At 44.7% G+C, this 22,334-nt stretch overlaps 1 pseudogene; it reads right to left on the reverse strand.

Annotated features, from left to right (window-relative positions):
- Positions 1-12,416, reverse strand: part of LOC110529223 (SNW domain-containing protein 1-like) — a 43,810-nt pseudogene extending 31,394 nt beyond the window's left edge.
- Between the last annotated feature and the right edge of the window lie 9,918 nt (positions 12,417-22,334).

Consider the following 22,334-nt stretch of genomic DNA (forward strand, 5'->3'; position numbering starts at 1 on the left):
ACCTTACTTCTTCCAGCTCCACATGTCCACTTGGAGAGACATACAGTATGTGATGACACTGGCTAAGAAGAACAAATTATTATTTACAATGACAGCCTACCTGGGAACAGTGGGTTAACTGCCTTGTTCAGCGGCAAGATTTGGTACAGATTTGTACCTTGTCAGCTCAGGGATAACCAACTGGAGGAACAACATGCTTCTTATTGGAAAGAACTCACTGGGCAGTGGGCAAAAACTGGTTGAATCAACAAAGTTTATATGTCCTCTCAACCCCAAAGATGAATGTGATGACATTGAATCAACGTGGAAAACAAATTAAAATAGCAAAAAGTAATTGTATTTTTTTTTACCCAACTTTTAACCTAAGTCAAATCAAATCCAATTGTATTTGTCACATGTTTCGTAAACAACAGCCATGGACTAACAGTGAAATGCTTACTGACGGGTCCTTCCCAACAATGCAGAGAACAAGAAAATAGAGAAATAATAGAAAAGTAAAACATGTAATAATATAAGTAATAATAGATACACAATGAGTAACGATAACTTAGCTATAAAAAAAGGGTACCAGCACCGAATCGATGTGTATGAGGTAATTGAGGTAGCTATGTACAATAGCAGCAGCATATGTGATGAGTCAAAAAAGTTTGTGCAAAAAGGGTCAATGCATATAAAACATTTTCTCAATGCTGCAGCTGATCTGAAGGCCCATGTCACATCTTTTCCTGAGGGGGAAGAGGCATTGTTGTGCCCTCTTCCCAACTGTGTTGGTGTGTTTGAACCATGATAGAGCCTTAGTGTTGTGGACACAGAGGAACTTGAAGCTCTCGACCCGCTCCACTACAGCCCGTCAACGTGAATGGGGGTGTGCTTGGCCCTCCGTTTCCTGTAGTCCATGATCAGCTTCTTTGTCTTGCTGACATAGAGGGAGAGGTTGTTGTCCTGGAACCAGACTGCCAGGTCTCTGACCTCCTCCCTATTGGCTGCCTCATCGTTGTCGGTGATCAAGCCCACCACCATCATGTCGTCTGCAAACTTGATGATGGTGTTGTAGTCGTACGCAGCCACGCAGTCGTGAGTGAACAGGGTGTACAGGAGGGGACTAAGCACACACCGCTGAGAGGCCCCCGTGTTGAGGTTCAGCGTGGCAAATGTGTTGTTGCCTACCCTCACTACCCACAAATCCAACTAATGGTGACATTTTTTGTTGATTTCACATTGAATTCAGATTAGTTGACAACTCAACCAAATGTACATCAAAACAACTCAATCAAATATAAATCAAAACTAGACTTTGAACTGACGTCTGTGCCCAGTGGGAAGTCTGATAAACTAAAAATCCTCCCCAACCAGCTCCGCTAATTCTGGGTGGACTGTTCCAGTTGTAACAAGCACAAAATACCTTGGCTTCCACTTGGACAACCAACTCAGTGGGGACCAACACATTGGTCCCCACAGGCAGTGGAAAAGGCTTGAAAGTGTCTCCATTTTTTGAGAATAACCAAGTTTCTATCCAACCTTTTTATGCGAGTAAAGTACATGTCGCATAAAACATGTTTGTTTTGTGTCAGTAAAATGAATAGTGTGAGAAATGTTGGTAGAAACGCTTTTCTGCGCACATATTGATATAATAACCATCATATTGCGAGTTCAAACCCCCGAGCTGACAAGGTACAAATCTGTTGTTCTGCCCCTGAACAGGCAGTTAACCCACTGTTCCTAGGCCGTCATTGAAAATAAGAATTTGTTCTTAACTGACTTGCCTAGTTAAATAAAGGTAAAATAAAAAATAAAAATAAAATATCTTGGCTTCCCAGGCCCAGCCCGATAGTGGTCAAGTTCCTGAGGTTCAAGGACAAGGTAGCTGTTCTGGAAAGAGCCAAGAATTTGAGAGGAACGTAAATCTTCCTCAACGAGAACTATCCTGAAGCTGTGCGCCAGAAGAGGAAAGAACTTATCCCAGCTATGAAAGCTGCCAGAGCACGTGGGGACATTGCTTTCATCCGCTATGACAGGCTCATTGTCCACCCTCCCTCCCAGATGCCTGGAAGGGATGAGAGTCAAGCCTATGGGTTCGTAGCTTCAACCCCGCAGCGCACACACACACACATATACACACACACACACACACACCTATTGATTAATGGACTGCTGAATGTTTATATTTTTTCTCTTGCTTTGTTTGCTCTTTTCCATATTATGTCTATCTTTGATAATCTCCCCATGAAAGGGCTGAAAATAGCCCATATTAATATATGTAGCCTTAGAAATAAGATTCATGAAATCAACAACTTGCTAACATCAAATAACATTCATATTGGCCATTTCTGAGACTCACTAAGATAATTAATTTGATGATACAGAGCTATGCAAGGATATAACATATACAGTGCCTTGCGAAAGTATTCGGCCCCCTTGAACTTTGCGACCTTTTGCCACATTTCAGGCTTCAAACATAAATATATAAAACTGTATTTTTTTGTGAAGAATCAACAACAAGTGGGACACAATCATGAAGTGGAACGACATTTATTGGATATTTCAAACTTTTTTAACAAATCAAAAACTGAAAAATTGGGCTTGCAAAATTATTCAGCCCCTTTACTTTCAGTGCAGCAAACTCTCTCCAGAAGTTCAGTGAGGATCTCTGAATGATCCAATGTTGACCTAAATGACTAATGATGATAAATACAATCCACCTGTGTGTAATCAAGTCTCCGTATAAATGCACCTGCACTGTGATAGTCTCAGAGGTCCGTTAAAAGCACAGAGAGGATCATGAAGAACAAGGAACACACCAGGCAGGTCCGAGATACTGTTGTGAAGAAGTTTAAAGCCGGATTTGGATACAAAAAGATTTCCCAAGCTTTAAACATCCCAAGGAGCACTGTGCAAGCGATACTATTGAAATGGAAGGAGTATCAGATCACTGCAAATCTACCAAGACCTGGCCGTCCCTCTAAACTTTCAGCTCATACAAGGAGAAGACTGATCAGAGATGCAGCCAAGAGGCCCATGATCACTCTGGATGAACTGCAGAGATCTACAGCTGAGGTGGGAGACTCTGTCCATAGGACAACAATCGTATATAACAGTCGTATATTGCACAAATCTGGCCTTTATGGAAGAGTGGCAAGAAGAAAGCCATTTCTTAAAGATATCCATAAAAAGTGTCGTTTAAAGTTTGCCACAAGCCACCTGGGAGACACACCAAACATGTGGAAGAAGGTGCTCTGGTCAGATGAAACCAAAATTGAACTTTTTGGCAACAATGCAAAACGTTATGTTTGGCGTAAAATCAACACAGCTCAACACACCATCCCCACTGTCAAACATGGTGGTGGCAGCATCATGGTTTGGGCCTGCTTTTCTTCAGCAGGGACAGGGAAGATGGTTAAAATTGATGGGAAGATGGATGGAGCCAAATACAGGACCATTCTGGAAGAACCTGATGGAGTCTGCAAAAGACCTGAGACTGGGACGGAGATTTGTCTTCCAACAAGACAATGATCCAAAACATAAAGCAAAATCTACAATGGAATGGTTCAAAAATAAACATATCCAGGTGTTAGAATGGCCAAGTCAAAGTCCAGACCTGAATCCAATCGAGAATCTGTGGAAAGAACTGAAAACTGCTGTTCACAAATGCTCTCCATCCAACCTCACTGAGCTCGAGCTGTTTTGCAAGGAGGAATGGGAAAAACTTCAGTCTCTTGATGTGCAAAACTGATAGACATACCCCAAGCGACTTACAGCTGTAATCGCAGCAAAAGGTGGCGCTACAAAGTATTAACTTAAGGGGGCTGAATAATTTTGCACGCCCAATTTTTCAGTTTTTGATTTGTTAAAAAAGTTTGAAATATCCAATAAATGTCGTTCCACTTCATGATTGTGTCCCACTTGTTGTTGATTCTTCACAAAAAAATACAGTTTTATATCTTTATGTTTGAAGCCTGAAATGTGGCAAAAGGTCGCAAAGTTCAAGGGGGCCGAATACTTTCGCAAGGCACTGTATATAGAAGAGACAGAAACGCTTACCGGGGAGGTGTCGCTGTATATATTCAGAGCCATATCGCTGTAATGCTTAGAGAAGATCTTATGTCAAGTGTTAATTAAGTGTTGCAGGTTCACTTGGCACATCTAAAGCCTTTTGGGGTGTTGTTATAGGCCACCAAGTGCTAACAGTCAGTATGTAAATAATATGTGTGAAATGCTTGATAGTGTATGTGATGTAAACAGAGAGGTGTACTTTCTTGGGAACCTGAATATTGAGGTCCCTAAGAAAGCTTCTCACCAGTACCTGTAATCTGGATCAGGTTATTAATCTACCAGGGTGTTTACAAACACTACAGGGACAACATGTATCGATCACATTTCTACTAATTCTGTTGAACGTTGTTCTAAAGCTGGATCTGTACCCATTGGATGCAGTGATCGAAATATAGTGTCTATATCCAGGAACGCCTAAGTTACAAATGCTGGGCCTAAAATAGTGTATAAAAGATCAATCAAAAGATTTTGCTGTGCCTCTTACGTGGATCATGGTAAAAATATGTGTTGTTCTGATGTAATTAATAAGGAGCATCCAGGCGCTGCCCTTGATGAGTTTATGAAATTGCTTCTTCCAATTATTGATAAACATGCACCTCTTAAGAAACGGACTGTTAGACCTGTGAAGAACTGTTAAGGCTCCATGGATAGATGAGGAATTGAGGAATTGGAAAACTGTATGGCCAACTTAGTCAGGAAATACCAACAATGAACAATGAGCCATCTTATTTATGCATAAAAAATAAATAATGAAAGAAAAGTATTGTAAGTTTGAATTTTGTAAAGTTAGTGTGGGAGAGGTGGAAAAAGTATTGTTAACGGTCAATAATGACAAACCTCCTGGCATTGACAACATAGATGGAAAGCTACTGAGGATGGTAGCTGACTCTATAGCTATTCCTAACTGTCATATCTTTAATCTGAGCCTAGAGGAAAGTATTTGTCCTCATGCCTGAAGGGAAGCCAAAGTAATTCCGCTACCCAAGAATGGTAAAGCGGCCTTTACTGGTACTAACAGCAAACCTATGAGCTTGCTGCCAGCTCTTAGCAAACTGTTGGAAAGAATTGTGTTTGACCAAATACAATTATATTTCTCTGTAAACAAATTAAGAAAAAACTTTCAGCATGCTTATAGAGAAGGGCACTAAACATGTACTGTACTGCACTGACACAAATGACTGATGATTGGTTGAAAGACATTAATAATAATAAGATTGTGGGAGCTGTACTGTTAGATTTCAGTGGAGCCTTTGATATTATTGACAATAATCTATTGTTGAAAAAACACGTGTTATGGCTTTTCAACATGTTCCATATCATGGATTCAGAGCTAACTATCTAATAGAACTCAAAGGGGTTTCTTTAATGGAAGCTTCTCTAATATCAAACATGTAAAGTGTGGTGTACTGCAGGGCAGCTCTCTAGGCCCTCTACTCTTTTCTATTTTTACCAATGACCTGCCACTGGCATTAAACAAAGCATGTATGCTGATGATTCAACCATACACGCATCAGCAACCATAGCTCATAAGGTCACTCGAAACCCTTAATAAAGAGTTGCAGTCTGTTTTGGAATGGGTGGCCAGTAATAAACTGGCCCTGAACATCTCTAAAAGTAAGATCTAAGTTCTCGACCTCAGCTGAATCTGGTAATGAATTGTGTGGCTGTTGAGGAGACTAAATTGCTTCGTGCTACCTTAGATTGTCAAACACTAATGGTCAAAACATATAGATTCAATGGTTGTAAAGATGGGAGAGGTCTGTCCATAATAAAGAGATGCTTTGCTTTTTTGACACCACATTCCAAAAAGCAAGTCCTGCAGGCTCTAGTTTGATCTTATCTTGATTATTGCCCAGTCGTGTGGTCGAGTGCTGCAAGGAAAGACCTAGCTAAGCTGCAGCTGGCCCAGAACAGAGTGGCACATCGTGCTCTTCATTGTAATCAGAGGGCTGAAATAAATGCTATGCATACCAGCCTCTCTTGTCTAAGAGTTGAGGAGAGACTGACTGCATCACTTCTTCTTTTCATAAAAAACATTGTGTTGAAAATGCCAAATTGTTTGTATAGTCAACTTACACACAGCTCTGACACACACACTTACCCCACCAGACATGCCACCAGAGGTCTTTTTACAGTCCCCAAATCCAGAACAAATTCAAGAAAGCGTACAGTATTATATAGCGCCATTATTGCATGGAACTCCGTTCCATCTCATATTGCTCAAATGAACAGCAGACCTGGTTTTAAGAAAACAATAAAGCAACACCTCACAGCACAACGCCTCTCCCCTATTTGACCTAGATAGTTTGTGTGTATGTATTGGTATGTAGGCTACATGTGCCTTTTATTTTTTATGTTTATGTAGTTCTGTCTTTGTCTAGTAATGTTCTGCATTATGTCATGTTTTTAGTGGACCCCAGGAAGAGTAGCTGCTGCTTTTGCAACAGCTAATAGGGATCCTAATAAAACATTAAAAAAAATATCAAAAAATATCAAAGTGGACTTGGAGTCATGCGATAATATGGTGTATGTGGTGTGTGGTCCTCCCTCTACGACTCGTCTGGAAAACATGCCGTTCATTAGGCTACAGATAAAATAAATCACGACGAACTTCAAAGGGTTGTGTAAGTGCAAGGTGATGAGCTTGATGCTCCTTTCCAATAAATACCAGAGTAGGCACACTCACTATGTAACGCATTTTTTGTTGCGAGAAAACCTTCAGTCGAGTTAGAAAATGCAGCGGAAACCCATTTTCCTTGCATTCTTTATTTAGTACATGTACATTTAACCGTAAAAGGTATTTTGATGTGCACTGCGTCATCACACACAGCCTTTGTGAAGGCAAGAAATGGCCTTCCTACTGATGACCTCGTGGAACTCTACACCACCGAGTATGCCTAGAGTATGCCTAGAGTATGCCAGTGTGTTGCTGGTGGGCTGCACAATGAAGCATTAAGCTGCACTGGATAGGGTACAGAAAAGGGCAAGCAAGATAATAACCAAAAAAACTAAGATTGTTTTTCTGCATAATTCAGTCTTGTTGAGTACAAGCATAAACAAAATAACCCCCCCCGCCAAAAAAAAAATTGTCAAACTGTTTCAGCCACCTGATTCTAACTAACTTACACCTGCTCAAGAAAACAATACGAGATCATTTCAATTCATAAGGTTAAGTGCCCCCCTTCCTTACCACTCAGTCAGTACTAGTAGTAACCTCTACAGTAAAGTGTAAAATATCTTCTCTTCACTGCCTGAGCTGTGGGCAATGAAGAGGTAAGCAGGGATCGTTCCATTTCCACAGTTTTCCTTCCTCTTCCCCTCTCTGAGTGTTACTATTCCAGTAACGGACGTTTCTGAAAGGGTGTGAAACTAAGGGTTACGTAACCGTGACCACATATTGAGGCCGCCACGGTGTGTGCGTGTGTGCGTGTGTGCGTGTGTGTGTGTGCAGATGTATGTGTGTGTCGCCATGCATGGAGGATGTAAAAAACTATATGTTCTGGTCCCCTGCTTAGTGCTCAGCTGCTAACCCCCTCCTCTCCCTCTCTTTCTCTCTCTCTTTCTCTCGCCATCCCTCTCTCCCTCCACATACTCCTTAGGTTGTTTCTGAGTGTGCTGATTGGCTAGTCTGTTGAACAAGGAGCTAGCAGAGGGCAGTGAGGCAGGTTAACCTGAAGGGACAGAAGACATTATCCCTAAGCAAAATAGCCTGGAGGGAGCCCTCTAGCCATTGTCAGTGTCTGACTCTCTGTTTAAACCATCAGATTGGACTTCTGTTTAACCAAACAGAGCTAGAAAGCCAGCCAAAGCTGCTGAAAACATTGGGTTTTGGGTTGAAGAAAGATAATTATTATATGACAATTTGCATGTGAATGTCATATTCAGTAGTGAATGACTGATGATTGCATTGACAGTAGCCACACTGCTGCTGGAGTGATTGCTCTGAGCCCTGAACCTGTCAGCAGAAAGACTCACCAAGCAGCTCACAAGCTAGAGTTGCTTGGTTTCTAATGAGTATCTTGCAGCTCTCGTCCTCCCTTTTCTCTCAATCCCTATCTCCCTTCTATCGCAACCCCTCTCTCTCTCCCTCATTTCTCTTTCTCTCCTCTCTCACATCTTTTATTCCCAACCCCTCTCTCTCTCTCACTCCTCTCGCCTTCTCTATCCCGCCTCTCCTTATCCCCCCCCTCTCTGTATGTCAGTCTCTCTCTCTGTATGTCAGTCTCTCTCTGTATGTCAGTCTCTCTCTGTATGTCAGTCTCTCTCTGTATGTCAGTCTCTCTCTGAGTAGGAGAGGCTGTTATTAATGTGACAGAGGGTAAAAGGACGGTTCGGATGAGATCAATCACTGGGTCCCAGGCAGGCAGGCAGGGGACGACAAAGGTTGCTTTCCAAATGGTACCCTATTCCCTTTATAGTGCACTACTTTTCACCAGGGTCCATAAGGGCTCTGGTCAAAAGTAGTGCTTTGTGTAAGGAATAGGGTGCCATTTGGGAGGCAGGAAATGAGACACGGTACAGATGGACGCTTTTAATAGACCCAATCATCTGTGGGCACCGGCCAGCCTCCTTCTTCTGGGCCACAGGTGGCAGTTGGCATTTTTTAGCTGTCTTCTCCTCCTTCTCTCTCTCTCCCTCTCTCATCTTCTCCTCTCTATATCCCCTGCCTTCTCTCTCTCTCTCTCTCTCTCTCTCTCTCACTCCCTGTCCCACAACACTCTGAGGAGTGCCTCCTCGGCTGAAAGAGCGATCATTTCAGGGCTGAAGTGAGATCACTCACTTGGCATATGTATGTGTGTGCATGCTGCAGGATGTTTTCAGGCTGCAGTGGATGAATCGAGTTAGAATGATCAATCAATCAACCAGTGTTAACCTATCACATTGATGGATAAGGACAATTATCAACCGACGCCCAGCCTAAAGTATCTATTGATAAGATCTCAAGCTTAATTCTCTTGAATATAGAAGGTTTTAAAAGGAATGGTGGAGAGAGAGAGAGAGGGAGTGAGTGAGGGTAGAGTATGGAGGAGAGAGGGAGGGAGAGAGAGAGAGAGGGAGTGAGTGAGGGTAGAGTATGGAGGAGAGAGAGAGCCCAGTTCCCACAGCAGCAACAATGGACCAGTGATGGAGTGGGAGAAGCAGAGTGAGGTAGAGAGAAAGAGACGGAGGTAGAGAAGAAACAGAGCATGGTGGAGAGAGCAAAAGAGAAAGAGAGCCTGTTGTATTTACATGTAATTAGACATGGCAGAACGAAAGGAAAGAAAACAAGCTGAAGTGGGTCAGGAGCAGCCACACACACACACACACATGATCCTACTTATAACTTCAATGACTCCACAACATGTTTGATACCACATATATTTTTTTGTCACTTTGGTACATTCCAAACTGGTCACGCTTGTAACGCAGCCAGTCTTTCATTCAAAACCTGTCATTGTGTATTCATTTGGATTGTAAAAATCTTTCACCTCGCAACCATTGATTCAAAATATAAGTTGATTGTGAAATGTAATGAGAACATTGGTTTAATCACCAAAACACAACATAATCATCACTTTTTCAATGTAGTCGTTTGAACAACCAGTTAATCCAATAGCAAACAATGCAAGATACGTGTTTTGAATTGCCCTTAGAAGTACTGAAAGTAATATGCAACAGTACTGTAAATTACAGTAGATTACACAGTTTTCACATGCGGCAGTACACTTACATTATCCAACAAAAATCTATAATTGACAGAAAATCTATAATTTCCATAATATCTATCCAATGTGTGCTCAATGAAGGCATTCTCTACAATCATTCATACAACGATTCTATTTTCAGATAGAATAGCAACATCGGTCTACTGTCTGTAATCAAATGTAAGAAATGAAATGAAAAAATGAAATGAATGAAAATAAAACCTACTCTTTATCATGCATTCCTTTGCATCATCCCTATCTTGAGCATTTGGCCATAAATTCTCATCCACATCACAGCGAATGTCCTCATTGTTCATGCACAGCGGGAAACACCTTTTGGCATGGCAAATCCAAGCTTGACATTGGTCTGCATCGACGTTGTCGCATGCCTCATCCATGGCCAGGAGGGTTGCACGCTCATGGGGATGGCGATAGCACACCTTCCACCTCCATGCTGAAAAAAAAGTCTCAATAGGGTTGAGGAAAGGAGAGTACGGTGGCAGGTGTACGGTGCATTCGGAAAGTATTCAGACCTCTTGACTTTTAGTCACTTTGATACGCTGCAGCCTCATTCTAAAATGAATTGTTTTTTTCCCTTCATCAATCTGCACACACTACCCCATAATGAAAAAGCAAAAACAGGTTTCAACATTTTTGCAAATGTATTACAAAATATCCGGAAATATGACATTTACAGTGCATTCGGAAGGTAATCAGACACCTTCCTTTTTCCACATTTTGTTACCTTACAGCCTTATTCTAAAATTGATTAAATTACTTTTTTCCCCTCATCAATCTATATAATCCCATAATGACAAAGTGAAAACAGGTTTTTAGATTATAATTTTTTTTAGACAGACGCTTGGTATTCAGGTCAATGAGTTCAATTTTGGTTTCATCAGACAAGAGAATCTGGTTTCTCATGGTCTGAGAGTCCTTTAGGTGCCTCTTGGCAAACTCCAAGCGGGCTGTCATGTGCCATTTACTAAGGAGTCTTCCATCTGGCCACTACCAATAAGGCCTGATTGGTGGAGTGCTGCAGAGATGGTTGTTCTTCTGGAAGGTTCCCCCATCTCTACAGACGAACTCTGGAGCTCTGTCAGAGTGACCATCGGGTTCTTGGTCACCTCCTTGACCAAGGCCCTTCTCCCCCTATTGCTCAGTTTGGCCAGGACGCCAGCTCTAGGAAGAGTCTTGGTGGTTGCAAACTTCTTCTATTGAAGAATTATGGAAGATACTGTTCTTGGGGACCTTCAATGCGGCAGAAATGTTTTGGTACCCTTCCCCAGATATGTGACTCGACACAATCCTGTCTCGGAGCTCTACGGATAATTCCTTTGACCTCATGGCTCGGTTTTTGCTCTGGCATGCACTCTCAACTGTGGGACCTTATAAAGACAGGTGTGTGCCTTTCCAAATCAAGTCCAATCAATTGAATTTACAACAGGTGGACTCAAATCAAGTTGTAGAAACATCTGAAGGATGATCAAAGGAAACAGGATGCACCTGAGCTCAATTTCGAATCTCATAACAAGGGTCTGAATACTTACGTAAATCAGGTATTTCTATTGAAAAATTTGTATCAATTTGAAAAAATGTCCAAAAAACATTTAGCTTTGTCAGTATGTAGATTGATGAGGATTTAAAAAAAAAACAATTTTAGAATAAGGTTGTAATTAACAAAATGTGGAAAAAGTCAAGGGGTCTGAATACTTTCTGAATGCGCTGTAGGGTCACGAATCGGGGATGTGCCCAAAACCATGCCTGAACCACCTCTGCAGGGTGGAACCTGACATTGTCCCACACAATGACATAAGTGACCCCTTCACCTTGACAGGCCTTCTCAATTTCATTGAGAAACACAATGTGCAGCATTGCAGGATCCAAGTAATGGCCTGCGTCCTACTACACCATCTTCATCTCCCACCTTGTCCAGGCCGTTGGACGGTCGCCTGTCGGCTGACGAGGTTCCGCCCGCGGCGGAAAGATATACTTGTGATGGTTCACAGCAGCATCAAGCACCATCCCCCTCTAAAAATATATTTTGGTTAGTTATTTTTACAGTATAGTTCCAGGATGATATTGTGAAGTAGCATGTGCATTAACAGTAAAAGTAATACAGTATATAGTGCTGTACCTGAACATACTCGGCCAGCATTTGTTTCACCCGGTCGTTGTTTCTCTCAAAAGGTGGGGGCGATTGTTGGTAGAATGATGAATGCCACATTGGCAAAGGTGTCATTGTTCTCAATCAATAGCCTGCTTTGTTTCGGACATCCGTGTGTCATTCCTGGACCTCACCATTTCCACCAGTGCCCACTCCTGCTGGTCGGTCAGCACACGGCTACCACCATGGGGTCTTCTGTCAATTCTAAGGGTAGAACAGAGTATACTGTCAATAGATCATACTGTACGAATATTGTAACATGTTTTGTGAATTTACATGCATTACAATACATGTATGTAATTTGCTTTAAATGTAATGGTAAAGCATAGTGCATATCCTGCTGACTTATAGGTTTTCTTGGCAAAATGTTCTTTATTGGCAAATCTTTTCAGATTGGGGTGAACTAATCTGGCAGCCTCGGCCATGGTAAGGTCTCTGTTTACCACATGGTCAACGACGGTGACCTCTTTGATGGAGCCCATGCCTACCTCTCTGACCTCTTTGATGGGGCCCATGCCTACCTCTCTGACCTCTTTGATGGGGCCCATGCTTACCTCTCTGACCTCTTTGATGGGGCCCATGCCTACCTCTCTGACCTCTTTGATGGGGCCCATGCCTACCTCTCTGAGCTCTTTGATGGGGCCCATGCCTACCTCTCTGAGCTCTTTGATGGGGCCCATGCCTACCTCTTTGACCTCTTTGATGGGGCCCATGCCTACCTCTCTGACCTCTTTGATGGGGCCCATGCCTACCTCTCTGACCTCTTTGATGGGGCCCATGCCTACCTCTCTGACCTCTTTGATGGGGCCCATGCCTACCTCTCTGAGCTCTTTGATGGGGCCCATGCCTACCTCTCTGACCTCTTTAAAGGGGCCCATGCCTAGCTCTCTGACAGGCTCCTTGTCCACAATCTCTTTGATTTCTTCCTCTCCCTTGCAGTCTATTATGCTACATGTTGAAAGAAATTGCAAATGTTCACACACCCCCTTTCACATCTATATGATGACCAATTGTGATTACCACTATGTGAAATCAATTAGCAATAACGAGTAGTCATTATGTATGGTTATTAGATACCATACATGTCATTTACATGTTTATACTTGTAACGGTTTTCTGTATGTGAAGGAGAGTCGGACCAAAATGCGGCGTGTCTATTGCAATCCATGTTTAATGAAGTAACACACTAAACACAAACACTACCAAAACAATAAACTTAACGAAACAGCCTATACTTGTGTAACCTAACACAGAACAATGACATCAGGACACTAAGGACACTAAGGACAATCACCCACGACAAACTCAAAGAATATGGCTGCCTAAATATGGTTCCCAATCAGAGACAACGATAAACACCTGCCTCTGATTGAGAACCACTTCAGACAGCCATAGACTTAGCTAGAACACCCCACTAGCTACAATCCCCATACATACACACCACCTACAAAACCCATACCACACCCTGGCCTGACCAAATAAATAAAGATAAACACAAAATACTTCGACCAGGGTGTGACAGAACCCCCCCCCCTAAGGTGCGGACTCCCGAACGCACCTCAAAACAATAGGGAGGGTCCGGGAGGGCGTCTGTCCATGGTGGCGGCTCCGGCGCGGGATGTGGACCCCACTCAATCAATGTCTTAGTCCCCTCTCCTCGCGTCCCTGGATAGTCCACCCTCGCCGCCGACCATGGCCTAGTAGTCCTCACCCAGAACCCCACTGGACTGAGGAGCAGCTCGGGACTGAGGGGCAGCTCGGGACTGAGGGGCAGCTCGGGACTGAGGGGAAGCTCAGGCAGGTTGATGAATCTACCAGATCCTGGCTGGCTGGCAGATCCTGGCTGACTGGCAGATCTGGAAGAGTCTGGTCGACTGGCAGATCTGGAAGAGTCTGGTCGACTGGCAGATCTGGAAGAGTCTGGTCGACTGGCAGATCTGGAAGAGTCTGGTCGACTGGCAGATCTGGAAGAGTCTGGTCGACTGGCAGATCTGGAAGAGTCTGGTCGACTGGCAGATCTGGAAGAGTCTGGTCGACTGGCAGATCTGGGAGAGTCTGGTCGACTGGCAGATCTGGGAGAGTCTGGTCGACTGGCAGATCTGGGAGAGTCTGGTCGACTGGCAGATCTGGGAGAGTCTGGTCGACTGGCAGATCTGGGAGAGTCTGGTCGACTGGCAGATCTGGGAGAGTCTGGTCGACTGGCAGATCTGGGAGAGTCTGGTCGACTGGCAGATCTGGGAGAGTCTGGTCGACTGGCAGCTCTGGCTGCTCCATGCTGACTGGCTGCTCCATGATGACTGGCTGCTCCATGCTGACAGGCAGCTCTGGCTGCTCCATGCTGACTGGCAGCTCCATGCTGACTGGCAGCTCTGGCTGCTCCATGCTGACTGGCTGCTCCATGCTGACTGGCGGCTCTGGCTGCTCCATGCTGACTGGCTGCTCTGGCTGCTCTGGCTGCTCCATGCTGACTGGCTGCTCTGGCTGCTCCATGCTGACTGGCTGCTCCATGCTGACTGGCGGCCCTGGCTGCTCCATACTGACTGGCGGCCCTGGCGGCTCCTTGCAGACTGGCAGCTCTGGCGGCTCCTTGCAGACTGGCAGCTCTGGCGGCTCCTTGCAGACTGGCAGCTTTAGCGGCATCCTGCAGACAGGCAGCTCTGGCTCTGGCTCAAGGCTCTGGCTGCGCTGAACAGGCGGGGCGCACTGTAGGCCTGATGCGTAGTGCTGGCACAGGACGTGCAAGGCTAGGGATGGGCACAGGAGGCCTGATGCGTGAGACTGGAACCAACTTCACCAGCCGACTAAAACGGACCTCAGGACGAGTATGGAGCGCTAACCCAGGTGCCATCAAATCCCTGACACGTTCCGTCAGGCGAATTCTATGCAAAATGCACCAACACAGCAACTCCCTCATTTCTCTCTCCTCCAATTTCCCCATTAACTCCTTCACAGTCTCTGTTTCGCTCACCTCCAACACCGGCTCTGGTTCTGGTCTCCTCCTTGGCTCCTCACGATAAACAGGGAGAGTTGGCTCAGGTCTGGCTCCTGACTCTGCCACACTCTCCCTGAGCCCCCCCCCCAATAATTTTTTGGGGCTGACTAGGGGGCCTCCGTCCGCGCCGCCTTGCTTGCTTCGCAAACTCCATTCTCCTATATCCTTCCGCGCACTGCTCCATCGAATCCCAGGCGGGCTCCGGAACTCTCCCTGGGTCGGCCGCCCACCTGTCGATCTCCTCCCAAGTCGTATACTCCATACTGTACTCCACTTTGGGCTGTTCCTGCCTGTTGACACGCTGCTTGGTCCCTTTGTGGTGGGTGATTCTGTAACGGTTTTCTGTATGTGAAAGAGAGTCGGACCAAAATGCGGCGTGTCTATTGCAATCCATGTTTAATGAAGTAACACACTAAACACAAACACTACCAAAACAATAAACTTAACGAAAACCGAAACAGCCTATACTTGTGTAACCTAACACAGCCCAATGACATCAGGACACTAAGGACAATCACCCACGACAAACTCAAAGAATATGGCTACCTAAATATGGTTCCCAATCAGAGACAACGATAAACACCTGCCTCTGATTGAGAACCACTTCAGACAGCCATAGACTTAGCTAGAACACCCCACTAGCTACAATCCCCATACATACACACCACCTACAAAAACCCATACCACACCCTGGCCTGACCAAATAAATAAAGATAAACACAAAATACTTCGACCAGGGTGTGACAATACTTTAAAAACACACATTCTATTTCCCTAGTTCTCAAAATCCATATATACATATACCAGTTTCTTTCTTCTGGGTAGGCTTTCCACTAAATGTTGGAACATTGCTGCGGCGACTTCCTTCCATTCAGCCACAAGAGCATTACTGAGGTCAGGCGAGTAGGCCTGACTTGCAGTCGGCATTCCAATTCATCGCTAAGGTGCTTGATGGGGTTGAGGTCAGGGCTCTGTTCAGGCCAGTCAAGTTCTTCCACACCGATCTCGACATACCATTTCTGTATGGACATCGCTTTGTGCAGGAAAGGGCCTTCCCCAAACTGTTGCCACAAAGTTGGAAGCACAGAATAATCTAGAATGTAGCGTTAAGATTTCCCTTCACAGGATCTAAGGGGCCTAGCCCGAACTATGAAAAACAGCCCAAGACCATTATTCCTCCTCCACCAAACGTTACAGTTGGCACTACGCATTGGGGCAGATAGCGTTCTCATGGCATCTACCAAACCCAGATCCGTCCATCGGACTACCAGATGATGAAGCGGGATTCATGACTCCAAAGAACGCGTAACCACTGCTTCAGAGCCCAATGGCGGCGAGCTTTACACCACTCCAGCCTACGCTTGGCATTGAGCATGGTGATCTTAGGCTTGTGTGCGGCTGCTCGGCTATGGAAACCCATGTCATGACCCATTTCACAGTTCTTGTGCTGATGTTGCTTCCAGAGGAAGTTTGGAACTCGGTAGTGAGTATTGCAACCGAGGACAGACTATTTTTACTCGCTACGTGCTTCAGCACTCGGCAGTCCCGTTCTGTGAGCTTGTGAGGCCTACCACTTTGCGGCTGAGCCGTTGTTGCTCCTAGACGTTTCCACTTCACAATCACAGCACTCACGGTTGACCAGGGCAGAAATTTGACAAACTGACTTGTTGGAAAGGTGGCATCCTATGACGGTGCCACGTTGAAAGTCACTGAGCTCTTCAGTAAGGCCATTCTACTGCCAATGTTTTTCTATGGAGATTGTATTGCTTTGTGCCCAATTTTATACCCCTGTTGGCAAAGGGTGTGGCTGAAATAGCCGAATCCATTCATTTGAAGGGGTGTCCCCATACTTTTGAATATATAATGTATTTCTAGATGAAACACTAAAAGTTACTCTGGGATTTTGTGTGTTGTACTTAGTCAATTGAAAATATGCTTCGAGCAAAAAAAAAAAAAACAGCATTTTTGATGATCTGTTTTGAGTTTTGTTCTAAGAGTTGTGACATTTTACCACATACTTATGAAAATAGTACCAAAGCAATTAAAAAACGAAATAATTTCTTGATTTAGCTTCCTATTCCCTGTAGTTGTATACTTTGGCCACGTATTCAGTATTCCTACCTATATTCACTAGAGTTGGTGTTATTCTCAGGTTTGGTTATTCTAGGGGTGTCTCTATCCAGTATAATCTGGTTTAAACACACAGCAGGGAGTTTGCTGTCTGCCCAGAGTGTTTCTACCTCCAGCACACCTTTCCTCTCCATAAATCTACAGGACAGGTACACGGAGTGCTCTCTCTCTCCTCTGGCTCTCATTCTCTCTCTTTCAATATATCATTCGCTCTCTCATCTTGTCTCTCGCTCTTTCTCTCTCCCTCCGCATCTCTTTCTCTCCCATTCTGTTGTCTGAACCTGGCGAGGGTAGGCAGAGAAAGCTGATAATCATCTGTCTTACTGTATATACAGTTATATTTGTCTAGCTTCTGTGTATATCTGTGTGTTTTAATGGATACCAAACCCACTCGGCTTCTCTTTAGAGAGTTAAAACCTTTACTCACAGTCCTAGTGTCTCCATTATAGGAGAGTTGAGTAAGCCAGCCAGGCCATGATTGACCGCAGCAGAGGGCAGACAACATGGCCTTCAGCTCAAACAGCACTGGGAACCTCGGCATGGCCACTCAGGACTGTGTAGAGAGTACGACTGCAGTGCCAGCCAAGGTCAATGGAAGGCTTTAGCAGCTTATAGGAGTAAATAAGCGTGGAGAGGGAGAACAACGGACCCAGATGGACCTGTAAAACGTTTTATAAGAGGACGTATGGTAAAGCAGCTAACAGGGACGGAAGATGGAGGATGGGGGTTTTACATGTAAAAATAGTAGAGTCACTGTGGGAATCCTAGGGTTCAATTCAATCTGTAACGCTGAAGATCCGCACTACAGTGAGATTTAAAGGCAATGCTCTTGCGTTGCGGAGACTACATCCATGGTAAACACTGCATACAGGTAACTGCCAAAATAAAGGAAACACCAACATAAAGTGTCTTAATAGGGTGTTGGGCCGCCACGAGCCAGAACAGTTTAAATGCACCTTGGCGTAGATTCTACAAGTGTTTGGTACTCTATCGGAGGGATCTGACACCATTCTTCCACGAGAAATTCCATAATTTGGTGAATCTCCCGTAAGTGTACAATTGGGTTGAGATCTGGTGACTGAGACAGTCATGACATCTGGGCTACATCGGTTTTATGCTCATCACAACATTCAGTGACCACTCGTGCCCTGTGGATGGGGGCAAAATAATGGCCTATCCAGCATTTGTATTCATTAACATAAGCATGATGGGATGTTAATTGTAAATTAATTTAGGAATCACACCTGTGTGGAAGCACCTGCTTTTAATATACTTTGTATCCCTAATTTACTCAAGCGTTTTCATTATTTTGGCAGTAATCTGTATGTCGGCTCAATCGGAAATGCACATTTTCAACGCTACGGATTGAATTGAGCCCCTAATGTCTTAGTCTAGTGTCTGTCTCATGGGCCCTAAGGTGGTATATGGTCAACATACCACAGCTATGGGCTGTTCTTATGCACAACTCAAAGTGGAGTACCACAAACCCCTGAGGTACCTTATTGCTATTATAAGCTGGTTAACAACGTAATTAGAGCAGTAAAAATAAGTTTTGTCATACCCGTGGTAAACGGTCTGATATATCATGGCTGTCAGCCAATCAGCTTCCAGGGCTCAAACTACCCAGTTTATAATGTTCCAAATATCGCAGAAATGACAGAATGTTCAGCATCAGGATTAACAATGAAAAGGAGGATAAAAAGAGACATGGATGTTAACTATTCCCTTTTGTGCATCGTAATGTAAAGATTGAACCATTTTAGAAGCAAATTACTACAGAATCTTCACTGCATGAACTACTGGGTAAAGAGACTAATTGGAATACCAAATGCCTGAGCTGATGCAAAATGGCACCCTATTCCCTATTTAGTGCGCTACTTTTGACAAGGGCCAATTGGGCTCCGGTCAAAAGCAGGGGAGTATATAGGGAATAGGGTGCCCTTTGGGACGCAGACAGCGTCTTCATAGCATGGACATGTGGCCTAGTTTCATGTTGCATTAGCATAGCATGATGGAGAGAACGATAAGTGCAGAACACATAGCAGCTTATCACCCAATCAAATTAATACATCTGCTCATTCTGGGATGGAGGATATGGAATGGTTAGTACAGTTCATGTATGTGCCAGTAGATGGCAGCACTAACACACACACACGTACTGTACATACATAGCATGGAGACACCGCAAACATACACACATGCACGCACGCATGCACACTTCCCTTTGGCAAGCTTTCATTGTGCTGTGGAGCTCGTAAACGTCTAAGAAACACGTGCAGATATATCTGCCTTCGCTCCTCTGTGTACACAGTGCCACTCAAGTGGGTTGTCATGTGCCTTTTACTGAGGAGTGGCTTGCATTTGGCCACTCTACCATAAAGGCCTGATTGGTGGAGTGCAGCAGAGGTGGTTGTCCTTCTGGAAGGCCTTCCCATCTCCACAGAGGAACTCTGGAGCTCTGTCAGAGTGACCATCGGGTTCTTGGTCACCTCCCTGACCAAGGCTCTTCTCCCCCTGTTGCTCTTGGCAGGGCTCTAGGAACAGTCTTAGTGGTTGCAAACTTCTTCCATTTAAGGTATTTCTGTTTTTAATTTGTAATAAACTTGCAAAAATGTATAAAAACCTGTTTTCGCTTTGTCATTATGTGTGTAGATTGAAAAACAATTTTTGAATCAATTTTAGAATAAGGTTGTAACGTAACAAAATGTGGAAAAAGTCAAGGGGTCTGATCACTTTCCAAATGCACTGTATGTGTGTGCACGTGTGTGTCTGTTCCAGCATTAGAGCATTACAGCATTAGAGTTTATGAGGAGAGGCCAAAAAGCATCCTATTCACTATTTAGTGCACTACTTTTGATCAAGGCCCATAGGGCTCTGATCAGAAAGTAGTACATTAAATAGCGAATAGGGTACCATTTGGGACGCATCGAGAGAGATGCTGTTTCTCCAATCTGTAAGTCTGGACTGTCTCCACTCACACTGTCTTCCTAATGCAAATCCCATCTAGGGCATAGGGAGGGAGGTAGGGAGGCTCTGAAACAACCAACAGTCATGCTGTGACACACACACAGACACACACACACACACACACACACACACACACACACACACACACACACACACACACACACACACACACACACACACACACACTGCGACACACAGGACCCTCACTTTGGGGAGGAAATCACACATCTTCCTAATCGAGACTGAAAATGTTTCTTCACTTCAACAAGAGCTCGTTAAGAGGCAAACGAGATGGCTAATTAGAATGCTCTCAGCAAACATTGACATCTCTCCTCTTCCTCCCCTCATCCACGCAATTATTCAGTCCACTGCTCGCTTGCGTTCACATAAACACGCAGTGGGTGTCACAGAGAGAAAGTTGTTGTTCTGATAACCCCATTTCATGCTACGTATGTTCATCCCTCCCTCCCTCCCTCCCTCCCTCCCTCCCTCCCTCCCTCCCTCCCTCCTTTCACGTCTGTAGGGCTTGTGGTGGTGGAGCTGATCGAGCTTTGACCTTGAGAAGACAGACCGTGTGTGTGTATGTGTGTGTGTACGTGTGTGTGAGCGTGTGTGTGTGTGTGTGTGTGTGTGTGTGCATGTGGCAGCCAAGCAAGGAGGCAGCACGTAGCTAATCTATGGAGCATGTCGTTCATTGGCAGTGCCTGAGAATGAGCAACTAGCGTCGGTCGCTCGATAGCTCACTTACTGCTTGTAAGTGAAGCCCAAGTGTTACAAGACATGATGTACTCAGAATCACATAACACCACTGTTCTGCTCCCTATTTACTCACAGTGTGGAGGATGTTGTGCTGAAACAGTGAATGGTTGTACTGTAGCCTATCACTGTTGGAAACACCTCCAACTTCCCCATAAACAATTGTAGTCCTGCTATATCCAGCCCGGTGGGAGTTAAAACTGTCCTCTGGCAGGAGAGCACTCATCTCACTCACTCATTCTCTCTCTCTCTCTCTCTCTCTCTCTAGAGAAGAGGCAGCCTTAGTAGCTAATCTTCTCTCTTCTCCTCTCCTCAGCTTCCTCTCCTTTCCTCTCGTCCATCCCTAAGGAACTCACACAGGCAAAGATAAGCCCCAACTCTTCTCCATCACTGCTCAGAGAGCTCACCCATAAAACCATAGAGAGGGAGAGCACTGTGGGCATTATCTAGGGCGGGCAACTTTCTCAGGACGGCTTCAAGCACTGACGTGAGGATCCCGTCCTTGTATATGTAGTCGAGAAGCGTAACACCTGACAGTGACACTTTTTTAATGATCTTCATGGAAATGTCACAATAGTCAACATCAGTGCATATAGTTTCATGTCTGTGTAATTATCGTTGCAAAATACATGATGATAGTTCAGTTACAAAACAACGCTGATGCAAAATGAGCACACCTCTCCATTCCAGAATATCAAAACACTAGAGCAGTGGTAGTATGCCAACTGTATTAATGGGATCCAGTCATGAGGGAACAGTTTCAAAGTGTGTCTCTCTAACCTGTTTTGGAAGACATCTGATTTGTCCGTGCTTCCTTCTCTGTGTCTCAACTCTTCTCTCATTTCACCTATTCTCTCCTCTCCAGGGGACCTCTTGAGACTGACTTGAGGGTGTGCGGAGGATCTGACGCACGCACACACACACACACACACACACACACACACACACACACACATACACACACACACACACACACACACACACACACACACACACACACACGTACGTTCACACATACACGTTCTGTACATGCAATGTAATGTAGGAGAAGACACAGAAATACTTAACGTGTATGCACGGAATAGTACACAAGCGTGCCCATGCAGACACGCGCACGCACACACACCGTCCAGCCAGCCAGCCCCGCTAACCACTGTCTGATCGATTTGTTGGAGCAGCACAGCCTCTCTGCTTTCATCTTTAAGCATAGCGTGGAGGTGGCCCCTGGAGCTTACCCCCTCCTCACCCACAATCAACCTCCCTAACCTCCTCCTCAACCCTCGCTCCTGGAGCTCAGAACCAGTGTTGTAGTACTTGAGTTCAGCACTCCCTCACCATCCTCACACCTGCCCTCACCCCTTTACCATAATATATGCCATTTAACAGACACTTTTATCCAAAGTGACTTACAGTCATGCGTATATATATTTTAGATATGGGTGGCCCCAGAAATCAAACCCACAACCCTGGCATTGCTAACACTGTGATCTACCAACTGAGCCACACAGGACCATCTCTCCTTCCCATCATCTCTCCTCATTCCCACTCACCCCTCCCTATATCCCCCCTCAACCCTTCTCCCACGTGG

This window comes from Oncorhynchus mykiss, chromosome 8 (genome assembly GCF_057628025.1).
Source record: "Oncorhynchus mykiss isolate SJ-2025 chromosome 8, ASM5762802v1, whole genome shotgun sequence".
Classification (NCBI taxonomy): domain Eukaryota; kingdom Metazoa; phylum Chordata; class Actinopteri; order Salmoniformes; family Salmonidae; genus Oncorhynchus; species Oncorhynchus mykiss.